General features: G+C 45.1%; 1 protein-coding gene across 3 annotated transcripts in view; it reads left to right on the top strand.

The window, feature by feature from the left end:
* The window catches only part of large2 (LARGE xylosyl- and glucuronyltransferase 2), a 101,406-nt gene that overhangs the window by 51,702 nt on the left and 25,128 nt on the right, over positions 1-24,576 (top strand). The window contains exon 1 of one of the 3 annotated variants that reach the window (XM_084337227.1): positions 8,494-8,646. The exons of the other annotated variants lie outside the window; for them this stretch is intronic. The gene's annotated coding sequence lies outside the window, so the exon portion shown is untranslated. Of the gene's footprint in view, positions 1-8,493; positions 8,647-24,576 lie in introns of those variants that run through there. 3 annotated transcript variants of the gene reach the window in all.

Raw genomic sequence — 24,576 nt, 5'->3', positions numbered from 1 at the left:
CTTCTGCAAGACCATTCTGCTTCTGCAAGACTACTAGCTGCTTCTGCAAGACCACTCTGCTTCTGCCAGACCACTCTGCTTCTGCCAGACCACTAGCTGCTTCTGCAAGACCACTCTGCTTCTGCCAGACCACTCTGCTTCTGCCAGACCACTAGCTGCTTCTGCAAGACCACTCTGCTTCTGCAAGACCACTCTGCTTCTGCAAGACCACTCTGCTTCTGCAAGACCACTCTGCTTCTGCAAGACCACTCTGCTTCTGCCAGACCACTAGCTGCTTCTGCAAGACCACTCTGCTTCTGCCAGACCACTAGCTGCTTCTGCAAGACCACTCTGCTTCTGCCAGACCACTAGCTGCTTCTGCAAGACCACTCTGCTTCTGCAAGACCACTCTGCTTCTGCAAGACCACTCTGCTTCTGCAAGACCACTCTGCTTCTGCCAGACCACTAGCTGCTTCTGCCAGACCACTCTGCTTCTGCAAGACTACTCTGCTTCTGCAAGATCAGTCTGCTTCTGCAAGACCACTCTGCTTCTGCCAGACCACTAGCTGCTTCTGCCAGACCACTCTGCTTCTGCAAGACTACTCTGCTTCTGCAAGATCAGTCTGCTTCTGCAAGACCACTCTGCTTCGGCAATACCACTAGCTGCTTCTGCAAGACTGCTTTGCTTCTGCAAGACTGAGCGGGTCAGTGAGAGTGCTCTGGTGTTTCACTGTGTGTAGGTGGAAGTAGAGAGAGAGAGAGAGAGAGAGAGAGAGAGAGAGAGAGAGAGAGATTGTGTGGTACGGTAATTCGATGCTCCTTCTTTACCTCTGTGTTGTATAGCAGTGCATTCTGATTCCTTTGCAAAGGGTGTAGCCAGGGAACATTGTGGCATAGCATCCTCATACAAATGCTCACACACACACAAAGCCCTCTGTGATGTGTGATCCCCTGACTGGGGTAGAGGTCCACCTTTGGTTAGAGATGACAGAGTTGGACCCAAGGGTTGATGATACATCACTCATCACGGACGAGCCCCCATAGAGTAGCCACAACATGACGTGATTGGCATGTGTATTATGAATATAACGTGGCAGTGGCCTGTTGGGATCCTAGCCTGTCAAGAGTCTGTAGCTGGAGCCTGAGCGACACATGGCGGCTATGACAGGAAGTAGACGGAGTCATGGCTCCTTGTTGCTCTGCCGTGTGCCACGTGTCCGTCATGCTCAGTCAGGTTGCGTTCTAGTACAGATGACCGAGTGCTCCAACCCACAGCAGCAGCCCCCACAGCAGCCTCCAGAAGGACAGGTGAGAGGTTGCATATGCAGGGTTAATCCTATGGCAACAGTGTGTGTGTTTGTGTGTGTGTAGATGCTGACTGTGGTGTCGGGTGAAAGACGAGCCTGATGTTTTTCAAAGGACATTGGCTTGTCTTGCAGGTTTAATAGACCCTTTGAGCACATGTGCACGCACGCACGCACGCACGCACGCACGCACGCACGCACGCACGCACGCACGCACGCACGCACGCACGCACGCACACACACACACACACACACACACACACACACACACACACACACACACACACACACACACACACACACACACACACACACACACACACACACACACACACACACACATATGGTATTCTGCTGTGCCATCGTCCCCAACACTAAAGCTGTCAGTTTGCATCCACATACAGTGCTGGGAGCATACAGTGATTTGTAGAGGAAAATACAGACAGACAGACAGGAAGACAGGCAGCCAGACAGGTGAGCGGACGGACAGACAGACCAACAGACATAAAAACCCTAGCGTTCTCTAGTCTATCCGCTTCCTTAGTCCCTAGGGTTCTCTAGTCTATCTGCTTCCTTAGTCCCTGGCGTTCTCTAGTCTATCTGCTTCCTTAGTCCCTGGCGTTCTCTAGTCTATCTGCTTCCTTAGTCCCTAGGGTTCTCTAGTCTGTCTGCTTCCTTAGTCCCTGGCGTTCTCTAGTCTATCTGCTTCCTTAGTCCCTGGCGTTCTCTAGTCTATTTGCTTCCTTAGTCCCTGGCGTTCTCTAGTCTATTTGCTTCCTTAGTCCCTGGCGTTCTCTAGTCTATTTGCTTCCTTAGTCCCTGGCGTTCTCTAGTCTATCTGCTTCCTTAGTCCCTAGGGTTCTCTAGTCTATCTGCTTCCTTAGTCCCTGGCGTTCTCTAGTCTATCTGCTTCCTTAGTCCCTAGCGTTCTCTAGTCTATCTGCTTCCTTAGTCCCTGGTATTCTCTAGTCTATTTGCTTCCTTAGTCCCTGGCGTTCTCTAGTCTATCTGCTTCCTTAGTCCCTAGGGTTCTCTAGTCTATCTGCTTCCTTAGTCCCTGGCGTTCTCTAGTCTATCTGCTTCCTTAGTCCCTGGCGTTCTCTAGTCTATCTGCTTCCTTAGTCCCTGGCGTTCTCTAGTCTATCTGCTTCCTTAGTCCCTAGGGTTCTCTAGTCTGTCTGCTTCCTTAGTCCCTGGCGTTCTCTAGTCTATCTGCTTCCTTAGTCCCTGGCGTTCTCTAGTCTATCTGCTTCCTTAGTCCCTGGCATTTTCTAGTCTATCTGCTTCCTTAGCCCCTGGCGTTCTCCATCCAGTCTTCCAAACTCTACGACCCAGATGAAGTTTATAACAAGAAAGATGGAAAGTGACACCCTTGGAGAATTAAAATAATTAATTCCCTTTTTTTTCATTTGTTTATGCTAGGTAATTATGTAAGTGTCTCATTCTGCTGTTGGTAGACTGTGGGTCTCTATAAATACAAGTGTGTATGTGCAGTCTGGAGCAGAAAGCACATACCGATAAGCTACTTTGTGTGTGTGTTTGTGTGTGTGTGATACTTTACACTTTAAATACACTTTAAATATAGAAATATACTTATAAAGTTTGTGTAGGTGGGCAGGCTAAAGGGGAACACTCTTATTTGGAGTCGGACACGGCGATGCTTCCTGTAATACTATCATACAGAACTTCTGTATGGTTTCTATCATACAGGAGATGGTTCCTGTGGCATTTTAAGAGAAAAAATTAAAAGAGTTCCCATTAGGACAAGAGCTCCTCAGAAATAGCATCAAGTCATCTGTATATCGAATACCATTGAAGTCATCCCAGTGGAACTCCCTCCAAATGGTGGACCTAAAAGTGCACAGTTAATTTTTAGCCCTGAGCTAGTGTTGCGTGTCTCCTTGAAAGCAGGGCGAGAGACAGAGAGAGAGAGAGAGGTGGTGGGGTTGGGAATCCCCCCACTCCCTCCCTCCCAATGGGTCTCCTGAGTCCTGCTAGAATTCCTTGGAAGTCAGGAGAGGGAGGTGCAGCAGGTGGGAGGGAAACCCAACTCCTTCCCCCCTGCCCTCTCCCCCTGTTTATGTGGGTGCCAACGCCTGCCCCTCCACCCACCTCCTCTCCCTCCCCTTCTGTTTATGTGGGTGCCAACGCCTGCCCCTCCACCTCACCTCCTCTTCTCCTCTTCTCCCTTCCCTCCTGTTTATGTGGGTGCTAACGCCTGCCCCCTCTCCTGTTTATGTGGGCACTAACGCCTGCCCCTCCACGCCCACCCCCTCTCCCCTTCTCCCTCCCCTCTTGTTTATGTACGGCAGCCTGCAGCAATACCCCTGGGGGCAGTGAAACTGACCCCTGACCCTATAACAAGGAGATAAGTGTTGGTCTTAACCTATCAGTCATCCGGAGGACATGTTACCTGATCCACTGGCAACACCGCTGACGGCAAGCAGCAGACACCGGAGGGCTGGGGGGAAAGGCCAATCACACGGCAGCTTTTGCTGTGAATAATCGCAGGACGAGTCACAGACCTCCTGACCTTGGCTGCTTGGAGCCAGAGGAGAGACTAGACACTCTAGACAACATTCTCAGGCCATGGTTACACTGGGGTAAAACAGCAACGTTCTATTTTCGAATGATTACGTTTGCATGTCCAAGTTAAAAAGAAACGCAGTTTTGGCAGGAAAACGCGCTTTCCTAGTGGCAACGCTCAAAAGGTGTTTTCGTTTTGGAAACTTGCCGAAACTCGCCGACAATGGTGCCATGTAATTTGCAAAAGCCGGATACGGAGCCGTTCTGCCCAAATGCCCATGCACAGTAGAGACCCGCACGGTTATTTCCAGTGTTTACAGCAGAGTTGTCCCAAGTAGCTGCGGCTACCAATGTGTTGTCAAGTTATTGTTATAAGGAACCCAGTACTCCAAACTACAACAGTCTGCATTCCCTTAACAATTGTTTGTATTGAGCCGTATTGTATTGTACCCATTCTGCAATCTGTTAAATAACGTTTACATCCATTTAGAGCCCTTTCTCACTCACTCTATTCGTTTCTATTTCGTTCCGTTCCGCCCGTGCCGAGATCTGATCCGAACTCCCCCCCCCCTCTCCCCCCTCTAGTTTGTGTACACACTTCATTCTGGGTGCGCTCTGGGTTTTGTTTACGGTTTGCGTTTTGAGCTTGTAAGCTTGCCGTAGTCGATGATGTCACGCTCGAAATGTAAACACAGGAAGTGTTCACACGGAGACTGGAGAATGGATGTTGATATAAAGATACAAATAACTAATAAATATGAAGTTATATTTGAACCTCTGTTGTCAAGCCTTGTCAATATAACCCACCCCCCTTTTCTCACGAATGGAACTCTGTTGTAGAGCCCGCTTTTGATCGTTTTGCAGCGTTAACAATAACGCTAAGCTAACGGCTACCGCTAGTTAGCTTTATAACCTCAAACTAGTAACATTGCTCGCATCAATTATATTGAATGTCATTGATCTACCACGGCCGACTGGTTGGGCACCACTGGTCTAATAGAAATAAATGCATTCGAACAAGAAAGTATAGTATACAGCAATGGCTAACGGCTAAACGCTAGTTAGCTAGCCTGTTCAGAAGCTAACATTATCCCATCGCTTGTGGCAATTATATTGCATGTCATTGATCTACTGGTCGACCACGGCCGACTGGTTGGGCACCACTGGTCTATAGAAATAAATGCATTGAACAATGTATAGACATAGCAATGGCAAACAAAATTGCCAGGCTTAACCGCCCCCACTCAGTGCGCACCTGAGACCACCTATTTCAGCGGTCCAGGTTCAGCGCCCCCAGGGACGAATCAGCGGGGGGCGGGGACGGGGGACAGCGTTCTCACTCAGACAGACACACCATTTTCTGATGCGAGCCGGCTCTGATTCGACACAGAGCAGTGAGTGTGAAACCCCCCTTATTCTGCTAGCATTAACGTTACTATGCTGCTAGCCACAATGCTATACTGTACGTAAGCTAACAAAATTGTCGATCTTTTTGTGAGACTAAACTCCGCTCTTGGTGGTCAATTGTGTTTGTTTCATCAACAAATCATCAACAAATGAGGCAGAACACACAGTGAATGTATCCGTTTTTGTTTATTGCACTTTATTTCTTGCTGAAAAATAAATGCTATGTAGCTAAATGGCTCATGCGAGGTATAAAGATGGTGGCTTTTCTGAGATTTTGAGCAGGATGTGGAGTGACTCGTTCAACCTTTCTGATTGGTTGAAAATGGCCTTCATGTTTGAACTACATCGCCACCTACTGCTTTGGCATTGTACTACATGTATATACATCACTCGGTAGTCAGGAGACAAAACTATGTCTAACTTGCCTGCCATTACGTAGCGTTCTGAAAAACGAAACTGAAACTGAAATCTGAAAAACCAAACTGGCCCTAGTGTAACCACAGCCTCAGGTTGTTACACACTGCTGGGCTCTATATTTTTCTTTGTTTCTTTGTTTCTTTCTTTGTTTGTTTCTTTCTTTGTTTGTTTCTTTGTTTCTTTCTTTCTTTCTTTCTTTCTTTCTTTCTTTCTTTCTTTTGATCTTTCTTTCTTTTTTTCCTTCTTTCCTTCCTTTCTTTCTTTCTAATATTTTTTTATTAATAGTTTGAAACACAAAACAGCAAACATAAATACAGTACAATACAGACAAAACAAAACTCACAACCATAGTACAATATAGTACAATACAGACAGGGGGTGCAGATCAAACACGTCTACATTCAGTCATAACTATTCTCCAAATATGTCCTTATAAAGATCCCTCTCCATGGTCAAATTCAGCGAGCGTTGAAGCTGCTCGTTCTATTGACAATAGGTCCATGAAATCCCTCATCCAGGTGTCAATACAAAAACAATTTGGCTTTTGTATCTTCCAATTCAACATGAGTGTACGCTTAACTGACATATGCGCTAGTGTAATGATGCGTATACCTGATTGTATACCAACTACCCCTATGCCCAAGAGGCAGACTCTTGGACATAAGGGTATTTTAACATCGAGAATAGAGGATAGTCTTAGAATAACCTTGTGCCAAAAACTCTTCACTGGGGGGCGTTCCTACCTCCCCACATCCATGCCAGCACAAATCTGAAATGGCATGATCCATTTCTTTATTTTACATGGTGTAATATAGGCTCGATGTACTACCTTTAATTGTATCATTTTGTATCTTAAACATTTGGATGATGTTGTTGTATTTTTTTAAACTGTCTCCCATTGTGGTGCAGTCAAGGAAACATTCAAATCCCTCTCCCCCTGCTGTTTAATGGATGCCAGGCCATCTGATGGGCTAAGTGACAGTAACCTGTAGATCTTGGATACTGACCTCCTATTTGAAGTGATCATTCTTAGTCTGTCATCCATATCCTTGTTTATCCCCATATCTCAATTTTTTTCTTTCTTTCTGTGTCTGTATGTGTTCCTTTCTTCCTCAGTCTTGTTTCCCTTCTCCATCCTTGCTCACCACATAGCTACTCTATGTATATAGTGTGTAGAGTATTTAGTACGTGTATAGTAGGGGTGGGAATCACCAGAGGCCTCACGATACGATACTATCACGATACTTGAGTCACGATACGATAGTATTGCGATACTAAATATATTGCGATATGCTGAGTATTGCGATATTAATATTGCGATTTATTACCTTTTTTCAACTGCAAAGTAAAACTTTGTCAACATGTTTTATCTAATAAAATAAAGTTCAGTCTGTTCATCTCACTTCAATAATTTTTTTTTATCCACTTTTTCTCCCATTTTCTATATTTTCTCCCATCCCAATTTCGTATCATCCAATTCAACCCTCCCCTGTCACGGACGCTGTTTCTTGCCTCCCACAAGCCGGCTGCAATGTGGACTAAGTCATACATAGCACAAGTCCCCTCCGGTACTTGAGGTAACAGCAGTCGCATCTTTTCACCTGCGCAGCTCGATCTCTCAGTGGCGAGGAGTAACGCGTGGGAGGCTCACGCTGCCCCCGACACTTCCTGATTCTACTGCGCAGGCGCACCAACCGACCTGTAGGAGTCGCTGTCCACAACGCCCGATCCCCACCCATCAGTTTCCCACCCCCTAATACGACCAATGTGTATTAGTACGGACGACCAGCTAAACTGAAAGCAAATGTGGAGCGCTGGGCTCGAACTGACGAGCCCAGCGTCTCCAGCATTTCGTGGCGAGCGCCTTGCCCACTATGCCACGTAGCCGCCCTTACTCACTTCAATAATTTTTATTGCAGAACATGGTATTTTCTCAAGCAGACAGATGTAAACACTGTAATCTGTGTTGCATGTACCTGACAAACTGAACTGTTTGTATTACAGTCATATTCCAACTTAACTGAATGCACATGCGTGCGTGTGTGTGGGCTACTGTACTATTACAGGTATCGAAATGAACAATGCAACTTCCTTAAAAAAAACATTTTTTTTAAGATTTCTTTTTATGAATAATTAAATATCGATACTTGGCGTCCCTTTATCGATACAGTATCACCACGCAAAGTATCGCGATACTACTACGTATCGATTTCCCCCCCCACCCCTAGTGTTTAGTACGTGTATAGTATTTGTAGTGTATGAGCATAGATCTGTGCCCGTGGCCATGGTTTGTGATTCAGTATGTGAGTTGCTTCAGGAGTGGTTATAAGAAGTGCTGAGACGTCAACGCTGCCACTTTTGGGATCTCCCCCACTGACCCTCTTCCAGTTATTACTGTCCCGAATGAAGGCTCCATCAGCACAGCTTCATTACTGCTGGCATCCGCTCTCTGTCCCACACAGCTAAACATAACACACCCCTGTGTCTTACAGTAATTATACACCTCCCTCTCCTTGGCTGCAGTGTGCAGGCCTTTGCATGCGGTTATAAACACACAGACACACCAGTGCACACACACCAATAGGCACGTGGGCGAACACTCTTTCACAACTAGGCGGTAATGATCCCCTCCGAGGACTCTGATCTACCTGGCCAAGTTACCTGGCCCCAGGACACATAAAAAGAGAACTAGAGTGGGAGGGAGAGAGAGAGAGAGAGACACTGGGTTAACAGTGTGTAAGATGACACTCCTCCTTTCTCTCCCTCTCCTTTTCTCCTTTCTCCACCTTTGTCCTCACGTCACTCTTGACGCCGTCATCGAGCTGAACTAACCTACTTCCAGTAAAAGCGCCTAGAGACCAAATCGGCTCCTTCTTTCCGAGGCGGAGACGGCATATGGGTCTCAGCTCGTGAAGCGGGAGGAGGAGGCGTAGGAAGAAAGGAAGCGGAAGGGAACTATGCGTCAGAAAGAGGTGGCGAGTGGAGAGACCTCAGACATTTATACTGGAGACCGGTGAGCGATGAAAGGAGAGGATTAGAGGAGGAGGAGAGGGATGACTGGATGTTTAGCTTGACAACACAGTGGAGCCACGTTGAGGCTCAGCGCTCACTGTTCAATGAGAGGGAAGACGCAGGTAGAGAGGGGACCGGGTCGAAGGTTGTCGGCGCTGCCTTATTGGGTCATAGTTTACCCGAGCGCGTGTGTGTTTTTCAGCTACACGGTTTATAGCCATTCTGCTGTCGCCTCTCAAGCGTCCGCCCGGCTACAGGCTCCTTCCCGCCTCATAAACACTGGGAAAAACACAGCAACCAGAGACAGAGCAAGCGAGATAGAAAGAATGTGAGAAGGTGGGGGAGTGGGGGAGGAATATTTCCCAGTGTGAACAAGAGTAGGTGGTAAGAAATAGCCAGTCACAGTTCTCTCTCTCTCTCCCATGCAGTGAATGTAGCCTTTGTTATCCATTTCCAAGGTTTTTCATTCAGTCAGGTATGCCTCAATTCTCCATAATGTTTCAACAATGCTTTGCTATTATATTTCAGCAGATTTCCTTTGTACTCTTTTTGTACTCTACTTTATATCACATTCTTTCTCAACATTGTATATGAGTTGTACTGTATCAGTACTTGATATGGCTCGTGAAATTCTCAGTAACTCTTGTCAGTATGCTGCAAGGCCTCCCATCCCCTTTGTTTCATACTCTTCCTTGAGGTCATTGAAGCGTGCTTAACTTAATCTTTCATCAGTGTAAAGCTGGAGTGGGATTAGGAGGTTTGTGACCGACAGTAACCTTCTCCATCTCACTCCCCTCCACTCATACAGGGCACAAACTAGTAGAGCACAGAGTCAGACAGGGCACAAACTAGTAGAGCACAGAGTCAGACAGGGCACAAACTAGTAGAGCACAGAGTCAGACAGGGCACAAACTAGTAGAGCACAGAGTAAGACACGGCACAAACTAGTAGAGCACAGAGTCAGACACGGCACAAAATAATAGAGCACAACATCATATAGAGCATAACGTCAAACAGAGCCCAAACTAATAGAGCAGAGTCATACAGAGCCCAAACTAATAGAGCATAAAGTCAGACAGAGCCCAAACTAATAGAGCATAAAGTCAGACAGATCCCAAACTAATAGAGCATAAAGTCAGACAGAGCCCAAACTAATAGAGCATAAAGTCAGACAGAGCCCAAACTAATAGAGCATAAAGTCAGACAGAGCCCAAACTAATAGAGCATAAAGTCAGACAGAGACAAACTAATAGAGCACATAGTCAGACAGAGCACAGCACAGGCAGTCCCCTGATTGGTCCTTGAGATAGGAATAGGAATGTTGTTTAAGGTTTTCTGTAACAGTCTAATCACTCTCTCTCTATCTCATCGTGTGTGTGTGTGTGTGCGTGCGCATGCGTGTGTGCGTGCGCATGCGTGTGTGTGTGTGTGTTGAAGCAGTACACTACTGAGCTGCATGCTGCTTCACACATAATCAATGTTTTCATGATCTGGAAGAGTAGGTTTTCTCACACCAGGTTGCGTATGTGATGATTTAGCGTTTTTGGAATGAGATCTCTGTGGCATTGGTGGGACTTAGTATTAGGACTGGGTGAAATAAATACTTTCCCCCGGGAGATTTATTTAATTTAAGCAGAGTGACAGTCCGCTCCTCTTAGTATGTGTTTCCTTTATTGAGACGAAGACCGTAGTTCATGGAGCTCCAGAGGTCTTAATCACTAGTACTACATCGTCTTTATAATAATTTTTTATCTTATTGGTTTAATTTTCAATCAACAGCCAGACTGTAAATGAGCCTGAACGGCTGGTTTTCCTTTGCTGTCCCTCTGCTGTCCCTCTGTTGTCCCTCTGTTGTCCCTCTGTTGTCCCTCTGTTGTCCCTCTGCTGTCCCTCCTCTGTTGTCCCTCTGTTGTCCCTCTGCTGTCCCTCTGCTGTCCCTCTGTTGTCCCTCTGCTGTCCCTCTGTTGTCCCTCTGTTGTCCCTCTGCTGTCCCTCTGTTGTCCCTCTGCTGTCCCTCTGCTGTCCCTCTGTTGTCCCTCTGCTGTCCCTCCTCTGCTGTCCCTCTGCTGTCCCTCCTCTGCTGACCCTCTGCTGTCCCTCTGTTGTCCCTCTGTTGTCCCTCTGCTGACCCTCTGTTGTCCCTCTGTTGTCCCTCCTTTGCTGTCCCTCTTGTCCCTCCTCTGCTGTCCCTCTGTTGTCCCTCTGTTGTCCCTCTGCTGACCCTCTGCTGTCCCTCTGTTGTCCCTCCTTTGCTGTCCCTCTTGTCCCTCCTCTGCTGTCCCTCTGTTGTCCCTCCTCTGCTGTCCCTCTGTTGTCCCTCTGTTGTCCCTCTGCTGTCCCTCTGTTGTCCCTCTGCTGTCCCTCTGTTGTCCCTCTGCTGTCCCTCCTCTGTTGTCCCTCTGCTGTCCCTCCTCTGTTGTCCCTCTGCTGTCCCTCCTCTGCTGTCCCTCTGTTGTCCCTCCTCTGCTGTCCCTCTGCTGTCCCTCCTCTGTTGTCCCTCTGTTGTCCCTCCTCTGCTGTCCCTCTGCTGTCCCTCCTCTGTTGTCCCTCCTCTGCTGTCCCTCCTCTGCTGTCCCTCCTCTGCTGTCCCTCCTCTGTTGTCCCTCCTCTGCTGTCCCTCCTCTGCTGTCCCTCCTCTGCTGTCCCTCCTCTGTTGTCCCTCCTCTGCTGTCCCTCTGCTGTCCCTCTGCTGTCCCTCTGCTGTCCCTCCTCTGTTGTCCCTCCTCTGTTGTCCCTCTGTTGTCCCTCCTCTGTTGTCCCTCTGTTGTCCCTCCTCTGCTGTCCCTCTGCTGTCCCTCTGCTGTCCCTCCTCTGTTGTCCCTCTGCTGTCCCTCCTCTGTTGTCCCTCCTCTGTTGTCCCTCTGCTGTCCCTCCTCTGTTGTCCCTCCTCTGTTGTCCCTCTGTTGTCCCTCCTCTGTTGTCCCTCTGTTGTCCCTCCTCTGTTGTCCCTCCTCTGCTGTCCCTCTGTTGTCCCTCCTCTGTTGTCCCTCTGTTGTCCCTCCTCTGTTGTCCCTCCTCTGCTGTCCCTCTGTTGTCCCTCCTCTGTTGTCCCTCTGTTGTCCCTCCTCTGCTGTCCCTCTGTTGTCCCTCTGCTGTCCCTCCTCTGTTGTCCCTCCTCTGCTGTCCCTCTGCTGTCCCTCTGCTGTCCCTCTACTGACCCTCTGTTGTCCCTCTGCTGTCCCTCCTCTGTTGTCCCTCCTCTGTTGTCCCTCCTCTGTTGTCCCTCCTCTGCTGTCCCTCCTCTGTTGTCCCTCTGTTGTCCCTCCTCTGCTGTCCCTCTGTTGTCCCTCTGCTGTCCCTCCTCTGTTGTCCCTCCTCTGCTGTCCCTCTGTTGTCCCTCTGCTGTCCCTCCTCTGTTGTCCCTCCTCTGTTGTCCCTCCTCTGTTGTCCCTCTGTTGTCCCTCTGTTGTCCCTCCTCTGTTGTCCCTCCTCTGTTGTCCCTCTGTTGTCCCTCCTCTGCTGTCCCTCTGTTGTCCCTCTGCTGTCCCTCCTCTGTTGTCCCTCCTCTGCTGTCCCTCTGTTGTCCCTCTGCTGTCCCTCCTCTGTTGTCCCTCCTCTGTTGTCCCTCTGCTGTCCCTCCTCTGGTGTCCCTCCTCTGTTGTCCCTCCTCTGCTGTCCCTCTGCTGACCCTCTGTTGTCTGTTGTATATATTCGAATTTATTTTTCATATTCGAATCCCATGCCCATCGAACGAAGCTTCGAAGTATTTAAGACAGCCCTAATGTCCACACTTCTGTACTAATGTACACATGTCTGGCTATTTCTATTTATAAGTTCTCTAATATGCTTTGGTACTGAATTCCATTCCTGCCATTCCATTTCCTTAACCGAAAATGCAGAGTGGCTAACGCTGCTTTTTGTAACGGGTACAACACAATCTGGAGTTGAACCTGGTTGCCCGGTTAGTATTTGACCTCTCTGTGTGATGACTTTTTGAGGGGGAGGGGGAGCTGTAATATGCAATATTTTATAAACAAGGCAAGGATTTGCATAGTTAATTATTTAATATGTATGTAATGATTATCCCATTAACACTTTCTTTGCCACGCTTATGTACATCATTATACCATCCTCTGCCAGCTCTATTTGTCTATGGAGAAGTTCCCCTTCTTTGCAGGGCTATAACTTTTTAAATTGTATTGCTAAATTGACATTACTATGGCCCATTCTAGGGCTGGGCGATATGGAAAAAAATCATATCGCGATAACGATATGATAATGTTTATGTTATCATATTTCTCGATATCGATAATTATCGAAATTGTTATAAGTATATTTTTTTTTATTTTTTTTTAAACAACAGATGTATGTTTATTTTGCAGCAATTCTTTGTCATTGCCGCCATCTTTAGTGTTACATCCCCTCACACTCCAGTTCTCAGGCTGCAGCTGGTTTAAAAGCGAAAGTAAACCGGCTTCTCTGCTGGCTGTGGCTCCAGGGGAGTTGAACAGTTCTGGCTCTGCTAGTTTATTTTCGATCTTTTGGCGCTTTTTTGGTGGAAAAACCACCGCACATGTGCACCGTGACTCGTGACTGGAGTCTAGTTCTGCTAGCACACATAGCCTACTGTGTACAGACGGTTTCAAACTGTATTTTAAATTAGAAAGCAAACTAAATAAATGGACAAGAGAAAAATAAATCTCAATTTGGTAAGTATTGTCATTTGGACAAGCAAAGCCATTACTTTAAGTTGCAGGCAAGAAAGACAAGTCTGTCCACTGTCTCTGGTTTTAAAACTGCCCTGTTGCAGTTTTTCGATTTTTTTTAAATTTTGATATTCGATATCGATTATTAAAATATATTGCGATATTTATCGTTATATCGCCCAGCCCTAGCCCATTCAACGTCAATTATCTATCGTTCAGGACGTAGGAACGTTATACTTTTTCATTCACATATTCATACTAAAATACGGTCTAAAGTATAAATATGTTTTTATCGTTTTCTGCAGCTTTCTCCAGAACGTGATTTATAGCCCTAAATGCATTATATTGATGATCAAATACAGTTTGATAGCAATCTGCGCGAGATAAAAAAATTCAAATGGACGTGCTTCTAGAAGTTACTACTTATCATCTGATGTTGACCGGATGGGGGGGGGGGGGGGGGGTCGTTTATAATTCCGTGGCCAACGTTAGATGATTCATCTAGTGTGGGTGATATGATCATTAGAGCAGTTTATATCGAACACGGTAAAAAAAAACGCTGAATCTTACCCCAGTCTCCTCGGGCCGTTGGGCGATGAGCGTGGAGCAAAAATATTCCTATTATGGGATGTAGAAATATGCGATCCATCTCCAGGTTGTATAATAGTATATACGTCCAAATCATGTTGTTTATCGAGTTATTGGTAACGGAATGCTATCCATTGAGTCTAGCTCGAGTCCGGGGACTATTAGCGAGTGATCGGACCGAATTGGAATGAGCACCAGCTTCCGTTTCCTGTTTCCGGTTTTGGCGATCCGGCGATCGGCCACCAGATGGCGCTCTTGAACCGTTGGAGAGTTGAGAGGGGATCAACAGTAGATCTCAAGTCTCCGGGGGAGAAATATGATTGCGATCACAGATTTTTTAAATATTGATCTCAATGACATGTTACGGCGTCATTGGCAGAATTAGCATGGCGGGGAATGACGTGTTAAGGCGTTTTTGGCAATCAAAGTGTTAAGATGATGCAGTGGTGATAGGTGTCACACAAAACTTTCTGAGAGCCTGTTTTGGACATGTTTCAAGTGGCTTAAGTGTTGTTTTATTAGCGTGTGCTAAACTTGGCAAACAGCATGTGAGCTGTGTGAGATTATCATTGCATTCATATATAGCTTGGTTGCGTCAGTGAATAAATTAAATATAACCCTCTATACGACATGCTTTCTTCACATGAGATTTGAAAGATAGACGTGAGTCAATCAGGATGCCCAGATATTTGAACTTTTTTTTTCTCTTTTTCTTTTCTTTGAAATCTTTATTTTGAACATGTAAATACAAACAATATAAAACAAAAACAAATCATTGATCTCTAGCAATGAAATGGAAAAAGAATTTAAATAAAAAAATAAACTCAAAACATAACTCATTTACATGTTTCGAAAAGGAGTATGAAGAAGTATACACTTATTTCATTCTACCCCTTTTCCACTACTCAAATGAATGTACTAATTTAAAACCTTACAAAACAAATATATTATGCAAAACTAAAAAATTATATATGTAAAACATGAAATAAATAAAATAAGAATGTAAACACCCGTGAATGTCAAATCCCTTCCTCATCCCTGTACCTTGTGAAAATAATTTCTTTATAATTCAGTTTAAATTGTCTCATGTTTGGACATTGCTTTAGCACCACATTCAGACTGGTCCACAGTTTCACTCCACATATTGAGATGCAGTGTCTCCTGGTAGTGTGTACAAAGAACTTTTTAATTGAGTTCTCCCCTCAGATTATAACCCCCCTCTCTATCAAAGAACAGTTCTTGAATGTTTCCTGGAAGTACATTACCTTTTGCTTTATACATTAATTGTGCTGTTTTAAATTCCACAAGATCATTTAACTTGAATGTTTTTTACTTTAAAAATAATATGTATTTTTTTTCCCACTTTTTCTCCCCATTTTCTATTTTTCTCCCATCCCAATTTCGTATTATCCAATTCTTCCCTCCCCTGTCTTGAACGTTGCTAGACTATGCCTCCCACTGGTCGGCTGTAGTGAGGACAGAAGCCTTGCATCACATGTCCCCTCCGGTCAGGGTTTCCGTTGTCCGGTAATTACCGGTTTTTGACCGGCAAAATCTGTTGAAGTCCGACATATTTAATCTCTCCGGTCATAATGTCTGGTGAAAATAATTCCCTCTAATCACAATTTGATTATTTGAATTGTATTAAAATAGGCTAAAATTAAATAGCCTATGCGATGAACGAAACAATCATTACATTTCTTTCATCGTTGCTTCACCAAGCAGGTCTAATAATGACAACGATGTGTCAGCGGGAGCTTGGTGCTGGATTTGCGAGAGCATGCAGCTGCAGAGCCGCAGAGCCCACAGAGCTGTGCCCGCACAGTGCAATACTCCAATTCAGCCATTGGCAATTCAGCTGTTGGGTGGGGGGCGCTGCTGAGCGGTCCCCAGACCGGACCTGAAAACACCGCTGGCTCTGCAGCTGCATGCTCTCGCAAATCCAGCACCAAGTCGTTGGGAGGTGGAGATAGTCATCACGCAAACCCACGATAATGTTGCCGTCTCTCTCTGCCAAATTTCTCAGTTCTTCGCTTGATATAATGAATACAAATGTCCAATATAACGGAATTCGTTAGCTCATAAAAATGTGATTATAACAGACTGCTGTTTATTAATGTCGGGCAGACTGCCCACCGACACCTCAAGTCGGCAGCAGCATGGAGTCTCGAGGGACTTATTTTATTTGGAATATATTAATGACTGTATATACGTAAAAGTAGCCTAGTTTTAAGTTAAAATATTATAAATCTACATGCCTTGACGATGTCATTCTTTATATAGCCTGCCTATCAATGGTTTTTAAGCTCAATAAACTCTGACCGGAATTGATCTTATTTGTCCGGTAGATTGAAATCTACCGGACACTGAGACCGGCAAAAAAAAAATCTAGCGGAAACCCTGCCTCCGGTACACGCATCTGTCGCATCTTTTCACCGCAGCAGCTCGAACTCTCAGTGGCGAGGAGTAACGCGTGGGAGGCACGCTGCCCTAGGGCTGGGCGATATGACGATATTATATAAATATCGGGTACAGTTCATTAACGATACACTTTTTTAACGTATCGTGGATATCGTGATGTTTTGCCCAAGAGGATTGTGTCGCGTCAATCTGGTCCACCCCGTTCAAACTTTTGAACAACGCCGCTCCCACACACACACTACTGCATCAAAGTTAGTTAGTACTTATGATTAACAAAGGCATTCGTTTTGTGGCATCAACATTATATAGTTACACGTTATATAGTTACACATCAGCGTATTTACCCAAACATAGCAACGTCCGATGACGACATAGATAGCAAGCGTTACTGTTCATATCTCAGTCCGTGCCGAGTTGTGCGTGCCCATTCTGTGGTCTGTTAATAAAGTTTTCAATCAGACAGATGTATGGAAAGGCTTTTATTATAACATTTGTTGCAGTAAAATCATTATGCCTCGTTGTCATGCTGCGGTGCGCTAGTAATCACTCGTCGGCTGCGGTGAGCTGTTGTTGTTGTCGTTGAGCTGAGCTCTCGTTAAAATCAAGGAGGGCATTCAGGAAGTAAAAAAAGAATAGCGCTGCTTGCCGATTGGTGCTAAGAACAGCAGGGCGGGTACAAGCGGTGTGACGTAATTGGCAGACTCGACTGTCAATCAAAATTATTCGTTGCCGGCTGAATGATTGAATGAATGAACGTTATTAACGATTGCAGAATGGGTACAATACAGTACAGCTCAATACAACAACAGTGGACTGACTGGAGGATGAAGACCAGAAAAAGACTTTCGGCTTTTTTACATAAGGGTCCTCCATTTTCAATTCATCAAAACATTTAGAGACATACAAATATACAGTAGTTTCATAAAAATGCTAAAATCCTATTGATTGATTTAAAACTTTATTAACATATTGCAGAATGGGTACAGTACAGCTCAATACATACAATTGTTAAGGGGATGCAGACCAGCGAAAGACTTTCGTCTTGTTTACATCAGGGTCCCCCATTTTCAATTCATCATATTTCATATCTAAATCATATAATATCTCATTGCTAAATATATGCAATATATAATCTAATAATCCAATAATCTAAATCTAATATATAATATAAAAATGCTAAATGCATGGGGATTTTATTTTGTCTTTAATGTTAACTTGCAAACTCAAATACTGTCTTGGTAAGCCTCATAATGAATTGTTTGGGGAAAAAAAGAAAAACATCGTGATGCGTATCGTGTATCGCCGAAAGGTCAGAAAATATCGTGATATCATATTTAGGCCATATCGCCCAGCCCTACGCTGCCCCCGCTACTTCCTGTTTCCGCCGCACCGGCGTCACCAAACCGACCTGTAGGAGTCGCTGTCCACAACGTCCAATCCCCACCCACCGGCTTTCCCACACTCTAACACTTGCCAATTGTGTTAGTATGAACGACCGGCCAGCCGGTAGCAACGCCGAGAGCTGGGCTCGAACCCAGCGTCTCCTGCGTTAGTGGCGAGCGTCTTGCCCACTGCGCCAATCAGCCGCCCTTAAAAATAATATGTTTGTGTGATCATGATAACCTGCAATGTTTTTAGTTTTTATCCTGATAGCTTTATGTCCGGATCTGCATTGGGACATGTCTTTTTCCAGAGAAAAACATGCCGACAGTTAGTAGTTGGAGGCATGATTGATTTAGCCAAGCTGTGATGTGGTCCAGTCCATTGGTGAGTGACCAGCAGTAACCATCGCCATCGGATTTTCATTCATAAGTGAGTGAGATTTTGGGTACTATATATTTATTCATTCATTCATTCATTCATGTTCAGTGCAGCAATCCACTGTCTCTGAAGGAAAACTCCTCTCATCTGACGTCGGGCCAGGGGGAAATATAGCAGGCATGAGAAGAAGAAAAGGGGCATGCCTTTGATGGTGGGAGTTGTGAGGAGGGGGCGAGAGACTTTGAAACATGGAATGATAAAGGATGATGTCGGAGGGTAAGCTGAGGAGCGGACAGAGATTACCTTGTAGATTTTAGAGTCAAGAGATCAAACAGACCATGTCAAATGTATGTGTGTGTGTGTGTGTGTGTGATGGAGAGAGAAAGAGCATGGGTGGGTGATTGAGGGTAGTTCTCAGAAGCCGACAGAGAGGTTTCAGGGCAGAGTGGCCACAAGTTTGAAGATTAGCCTGGTTTTCCATTCAGGATCCAAGTCTCAAGTTAACAACCTCAACAGTTGCCCAGTAGCTATTCCACGGTCCTGATCCATAACCATAACCACCCCTACACACACACACACACGCACGCACGCACGCACACACACACACACACACACACACACACACACACACACACACACACACACACACGCACGCACGCACGCACGCACGCACGCACGCACGCACGCACGCACACACACACACACACACACACACACACGCACGCACACAACCATAGTGCAGTTGGCTCCTATCAGACGGACATGCTAGGGGCATCAGAGTGTTCTGGTTGAAAGTTTTATGTGAGAATTCCCGCTGCTCCTCTGGGGAGTGTGTGAGGAATCATGTGAAGAGAGATTATAATTGGCTGGAGTGTTAATTGGATATTTTAGTCGGTTCTTGGAAAACAAGTGAAGTTATCCCGCTTCCACCGTGGAGAATTGTCTCTTAAGTGCCCGTTAATGTTCCTGAACTGATGTCTGATGTTGACGCACACTGTGACATCTTTAAATCCAATTTTCACCACAACTATAGTTGCTGTGCCTGCCGACATTTCATGTAGAGTGTTCCCTGAAGAAAATGGTGAATCAGGACCACATTCAGTGCTAAATTAATCATCCTTCGCTGTTTTAGATAGAAACTGCAAAGTGAATCTTATTTTCATGCAGTCACAAGAACTCGTATGGTGTTTCATGAATATCCATGATGGTATCTCATGTTACATCAGTTTTCCAGTGCTGTAGAAGCCTGATGAATAAATAAAGATAACAGCTAAATATCAACAACTATCAATAGCACTCAGTGAGAATTCTGATGGCCATTAGGTTTACACATGCGTGTGTCTGACAACCCTCCAGTCATGTAACTAACGATGTAGTACTTAATCAGTAGAAGAAGAAGTCTTTAGTTCTAGCACACATTGCTACATTGTCGTTATTATAATTTTTTGGGGTTGCCGAAAATAAATAGTCTTAATCCGAGTTTGAATACTCTGCTTGTGACCTTACACAACATAATGAACGGTTAGGTGATATTCTTGTCTACTCACATTTGTAGCGAGAGACCAACTAAAGAGAGGGGTGCAGCCTTGAATGTTGAGAGACACTACAGGTTAAAAACACTCATCAGGGCTGACTCCTCCTGTTTTTTTTATGCTGAATTAGTTATGCAATCAGTGTTTCAGGTCACTTTTTGGTACCCATTCTACCCGCTTGGAACCTCACCAGAACAGGTACTAAAAAAGTGCCCGGTACCAGGTACCTAGGGATGGGTACCTTTCACATTTGAACCGATACCGGTACCTGTGAATCGATACTGGTACCCAACGGTACCTTTTTTCGGTACTTTAGTCTTGTATTTTTCTTGTACTTTAGTCTTGTATCTACCTACCTCAGTTGTAAAAAAAAAAAAATCAAACTTCATATTTAATAAATAAATGTATTATTATTACTTTATTATTATTTACATCTTACTAATGTAAAGTATTTTACAACTGATTAAACAAACAATCTAGCAGCAATGAACTACTCTGCTGCTGATTGAGTATTCTAGCAGTTATTTTTGCTCCACCCCCGCTTTGGAGAAGAGTAAACCCGCTCTGCGGTGTGTGTGGCTTGTTTACCGACGTCACATCCTCTACTCTTCTGTGAGTTGTGCCGGCTTGCACTGTAGCCCTAGGAGCTAACGTTATGTCCGACGGTTAGCTTAGCTAACGTCAGCTTAAGAACGTCAAATGGGTTACAAATATGTGAAACTATGGAAGGAGTAAGCCGACGCTAAAAATAAAACTCACCGTGGCAGCGCGAGCACATAGCAAAAGAATGTTTGGAGATAGTGGTGTTTCAAGAGACTGGCTACAGTAATATGATGCTGGGCTGTAGTGATCAGTTGTTCCGTGTGGCGCAAGTATGTAAAAAAGAAAAACAGAAACAACACGTTTGTTATCTGTAGTAAATAAATGAAGCTGGAATCCATTTGTGACCATGAACAGAGCCAGTGTCCCATTGTGTCCCGGATTCAATCTCCTCTCTAAAGACGCTCTGTGGCTAGGCTAACAGCCATGTCAGACAGAGCAGATGTGGAAACTGAGCTACACTTTCTAACAACCTGCCCACTACCAAGATTAGGGATGGGTACCGAATTCTGTACTTTTGAGGTACCGAACCGAAACACGTCGGTACTACCGAGTATCGAATCATGTGAGAAACCGGAAAAAAAAAAATATTTTTGTTATTATTATTTTTTTTATTTATCTTTTATTTTTTTTACTTTTTTATTTTCATGTCAACGTTCACACGCACAATATATGCTTACCTAGGATTTGACTTGATTCAACAACAAAGCAGTCGGAGCAATGACAAGCCGAAAACTGTCGAAATTGTAGTTATTTGAAGTTTGGATTTTTTTTTTTACGACTGAGGTAGGTAGGTAAATTAAATTTCTTGAGACTAAAGTACAGAAAAAAGGTACCGTTGGGTACCGGTATCGATTCACAGGTACCGGTACCGGTACCGGTATCGGTTCAAATGTGAAAGGTACCCATCCCTAACCAAGATAGATATCAGAGACATATACTCCCCAGTCCCCATGAATTGCAAACACCCAAAGAGAGTTTGAAAACATGTATTGTGCCTTAACGTGCGGTTTCGTTTTTGCGGTCAACAAAACGTGACGCCATCGGATTTAAAATTCGCATAGTACCGAAAGTTGCCACCGGTGGATCTCACGTGAATCGATACACGGTAGTACCGACGTGTTTCGGTAGGTACCTTTAAAAGTACCGAATTCGGTACCCATCCCTACAGGTACCATTCGCAAATTTCGGCAATGGAAAACCGAAAAGGCCAAGTAGAGTAGAGTTGAGTCGAGTAGGTACCATGCAGTGGAAAGGCGCCATTATAATTTTTCATGTTTGTTTTTTTATGATGAATTAGTTATTAACTGAAGAATGATAAGAAAATGATTTTAAGAGGTCCTTTTGCACGACTGCATTCAGATTTGTCGATTGAAACAACAAAGGGATCAGTCGGTAAAATCTACGACTATTAGTCCACTAAGAATTAGTTTGGTCCGAGGACAGCCCTGCAATTTATTATTCTAATCTGAAAACATGGCAGATTGTTTGGTCCGAGGACAGCCCTGCAATTTATTATTCTAATCTGAAAACATGGCAGATTGTTTGGTCCGAGGACAGCCCTGCAATTTATTATTCTAATCTGAAAACATGGCAGACGTCGCTTTAGGTCAATTTAATGTTTTTAACCTGCAAGGATGTCACGTCTAGTCCTCCTTGCCATAATAATATTATTTGTACCGGTGTGTGTACATTGTACTCGCACGTGAGTGAGCTACATAGATCACATGGATGTCTTCATGGGCATCTGCCAGGCATCGTGGTCTTTGTTTGTCCACACGCATCCAGCAGATGACCTCTGCTCAAAATGGAAACCGGGAGATTTATTTATTTATATTATAAAGTTTTTTTAAATCGCCCCGGGGCAATTATGTAGTAATGTAGTCTGTTCAGCCCTGTGTCAACACCAGATGACAGGGATGCATATAGTAGCCGCACATAAACACACACACACACACACATACACACGATGAGTGTGTTTTTGTACACCTATTATGAGAAAACGTACGTTTGTGTGTAAGTGTGCAGAAGAGAGAGGGACAGAGAAAGACAGAGAGAGAGAGATTGGGTAAGAGAGAGTGGGTGTATGAGAGAGAAAGATAGAGACAGAACACTCGTTCTGAGGCTGAGGTCAAGAGAGACATAGAGAGGTTGATTATCTATCACCTCTCTTATCACAGTCCCTAATGCAGGAAGCGCCAGCTGATTATTCCTTAATCAGAGATATCTCCCTTCCTGATTAGCACAGTGCTAAAAGGCCCTTCACTATTAACAGGGACTCTACTGCTTGAGCCCCGGCCATTAGACAAAGGGCCTTCATCTCTTAATGACATTATCATTCATTCCTCTGAGAGTCTGGAGTCTAGTTTGACTGACAGCTGAAGATATGGGCTAGCATAGACTTCAATCCCATCGTATGGAAACTTGTCAGAGGGAAGCAGCAGTTGTGTGAATGAATGAAAACTTTATTTAACAGATTGCAGAATGGGTACAATACAGTACGGCTCAATACACACAATTGTTAAGGGGATGCAGACCAGAGAAAGATGTTTGTCTTGTTTACATCAGGGTCCCCCATTTTCAATTCATAGTGACATTTATGACATACACAACATACATGACATCATGACATAGGGACATACATGACATACAGGTATATAGTACTGAAATGGTTACACCTCTAATGTTTACACTTACAAGATCATCCTAGTCTGACTCACAGGATGTTGAGTGTCTGTACAAGCCTCCCAGAGGGAATCCCCCCCCCCCCCCCCCTTCTCTGCTCACTGTTTTTGTCAGACCCGGAGGGCTGGCTTACAATAGCAAGCGTCCTTAACCGACTGTAAACACGCTTGCGTCGGGCGGGTCTGGTTTATAACCAGGCTTGCCTAGTCTTGTTGTTTTTACTATAATCAAAATCTTACAACAAACCGTCAAGCTAGCAAGCTACACTTTCAAGATGGGGAAGTTATATGAAGAAACAGTTCTCCTCTTGCCAGATGAATTTTGGGCTCGGCAGCAGTAGCCCTAGACGACTGTGACGGGTCTGAAAAACAACCCAGAACGCCAGTTTCCCCCCTAGTGTGCAATGATACAGCACTAGAAGAAGATGTCATTATTTGTCATACAGCAACACACACGTGTAAGATGGGCGATATACAAGAACACACACATGCATTGGGTCGCCGATGAAATGCCTCTCTGCGCTTGACCCATCCCGTCGTCCTTCCCCCCCAAGGGCAGCCGGGGACCAATGCAAGTGCTCCTGTCCGTCTTCATCAGGGAAGACGTTCTGCATATTTTTCCATTGGGTTTATAAATCTTTTGGGGGTGAAACCCTTGCGAGCATGGGAAGAACATGCAAACGCCACACAGAAAGGCCCGGGAGATAGTCCACCTGGGTACCTGGCAACCTGGCAACCCGGCAACCTGGTCCCCGAGAATCAAACCCAGGACCTTCTTGCTGTGAGGCGACAGTGTTAATTACTACACCACCGTGCCGCCACATTCAAACATTGATGGCAGAGGCAACCATACAAGGTGCCGACCTGCTCGTCGGGAACAGTTAGGGGTTACAGTAGTGTCTTGCTCAAGGACACTTCGACGCGCTGCCGGGAGGTGCCAGGATCGAACAACCGCTCTACCTCATGAGCCACTGTCGCCCCTACATCATAGTGCGAAGATGTGTCTGGCAATGCAAGACTGTGAATGCCCCCAAATGACCTGATCTCGAGCTCCGACCTCTCCTCGATCCTCCAATCACAACCGTTGTTGCAACCCTCTGACAGAGCGACGGGAGGATCGTGAAAAGATGGGGAAAAGAGATTCATTTAGATAGATGCTAGGTATGGTTATCTTTTATATTCTCATCTCATCCCTGCCCACGGCAAGTGTTAAGGGACATAAACAGAGCTGCCTCCCCTCTCCTTCACTATCTTCTGTTCCTTCCTCGCAGCGACAGTTAGGGCCCTTTCTCACTCACCCTATTAGTTTCTATTTCGTTCCGTTCTGCCCGTTCCGAGATCTGATGCAAACTCCCTCCCCCCCCTCTCCCCCCTCTAGTTTGTGTACACACTTCAGTCTGGGTGCGCTCTGGGTTTTGTTTACGGTTTGCGTTTTGAGCTTGTAAGCTTGCCGTAGTCAATGATGTCACGCTCGAAATGTAAACACAGGAAGTGTTAACACGGAGACTGGAGAATGTAGGTTGATATAAAGAAACAAATAACTAATAAATATGAAGTTATATTTGAACCTCTGTTGTCAAGCCTTGTCAATATAACCCACCCCCCTTTTCTCACGAATGGAACTCTGTTGTAGAGTCCGCTTTTGATCGTTTTGAAGGGTTAACAATAACGCTAAGCTAACGGCTACCGCTAGGTAGCT

Source organism: Notolepis coatsorum (assembly GCF_963971535.1).
Source record: "Notolepis coatsorum genome assembly, chromosome: 20".
Lineage (NCBI taxonomy): Eukaryota > Metazoa > Chordata > Actinopteri > Aulopiformes > Paralepididae > Notolepis > Notolepis coatsorum.
The sequence above is the reverse complement of the archived record's forward strand: the minus strand, read 5'-3'. Positions and strand labels throughout refer to the sequence as shown.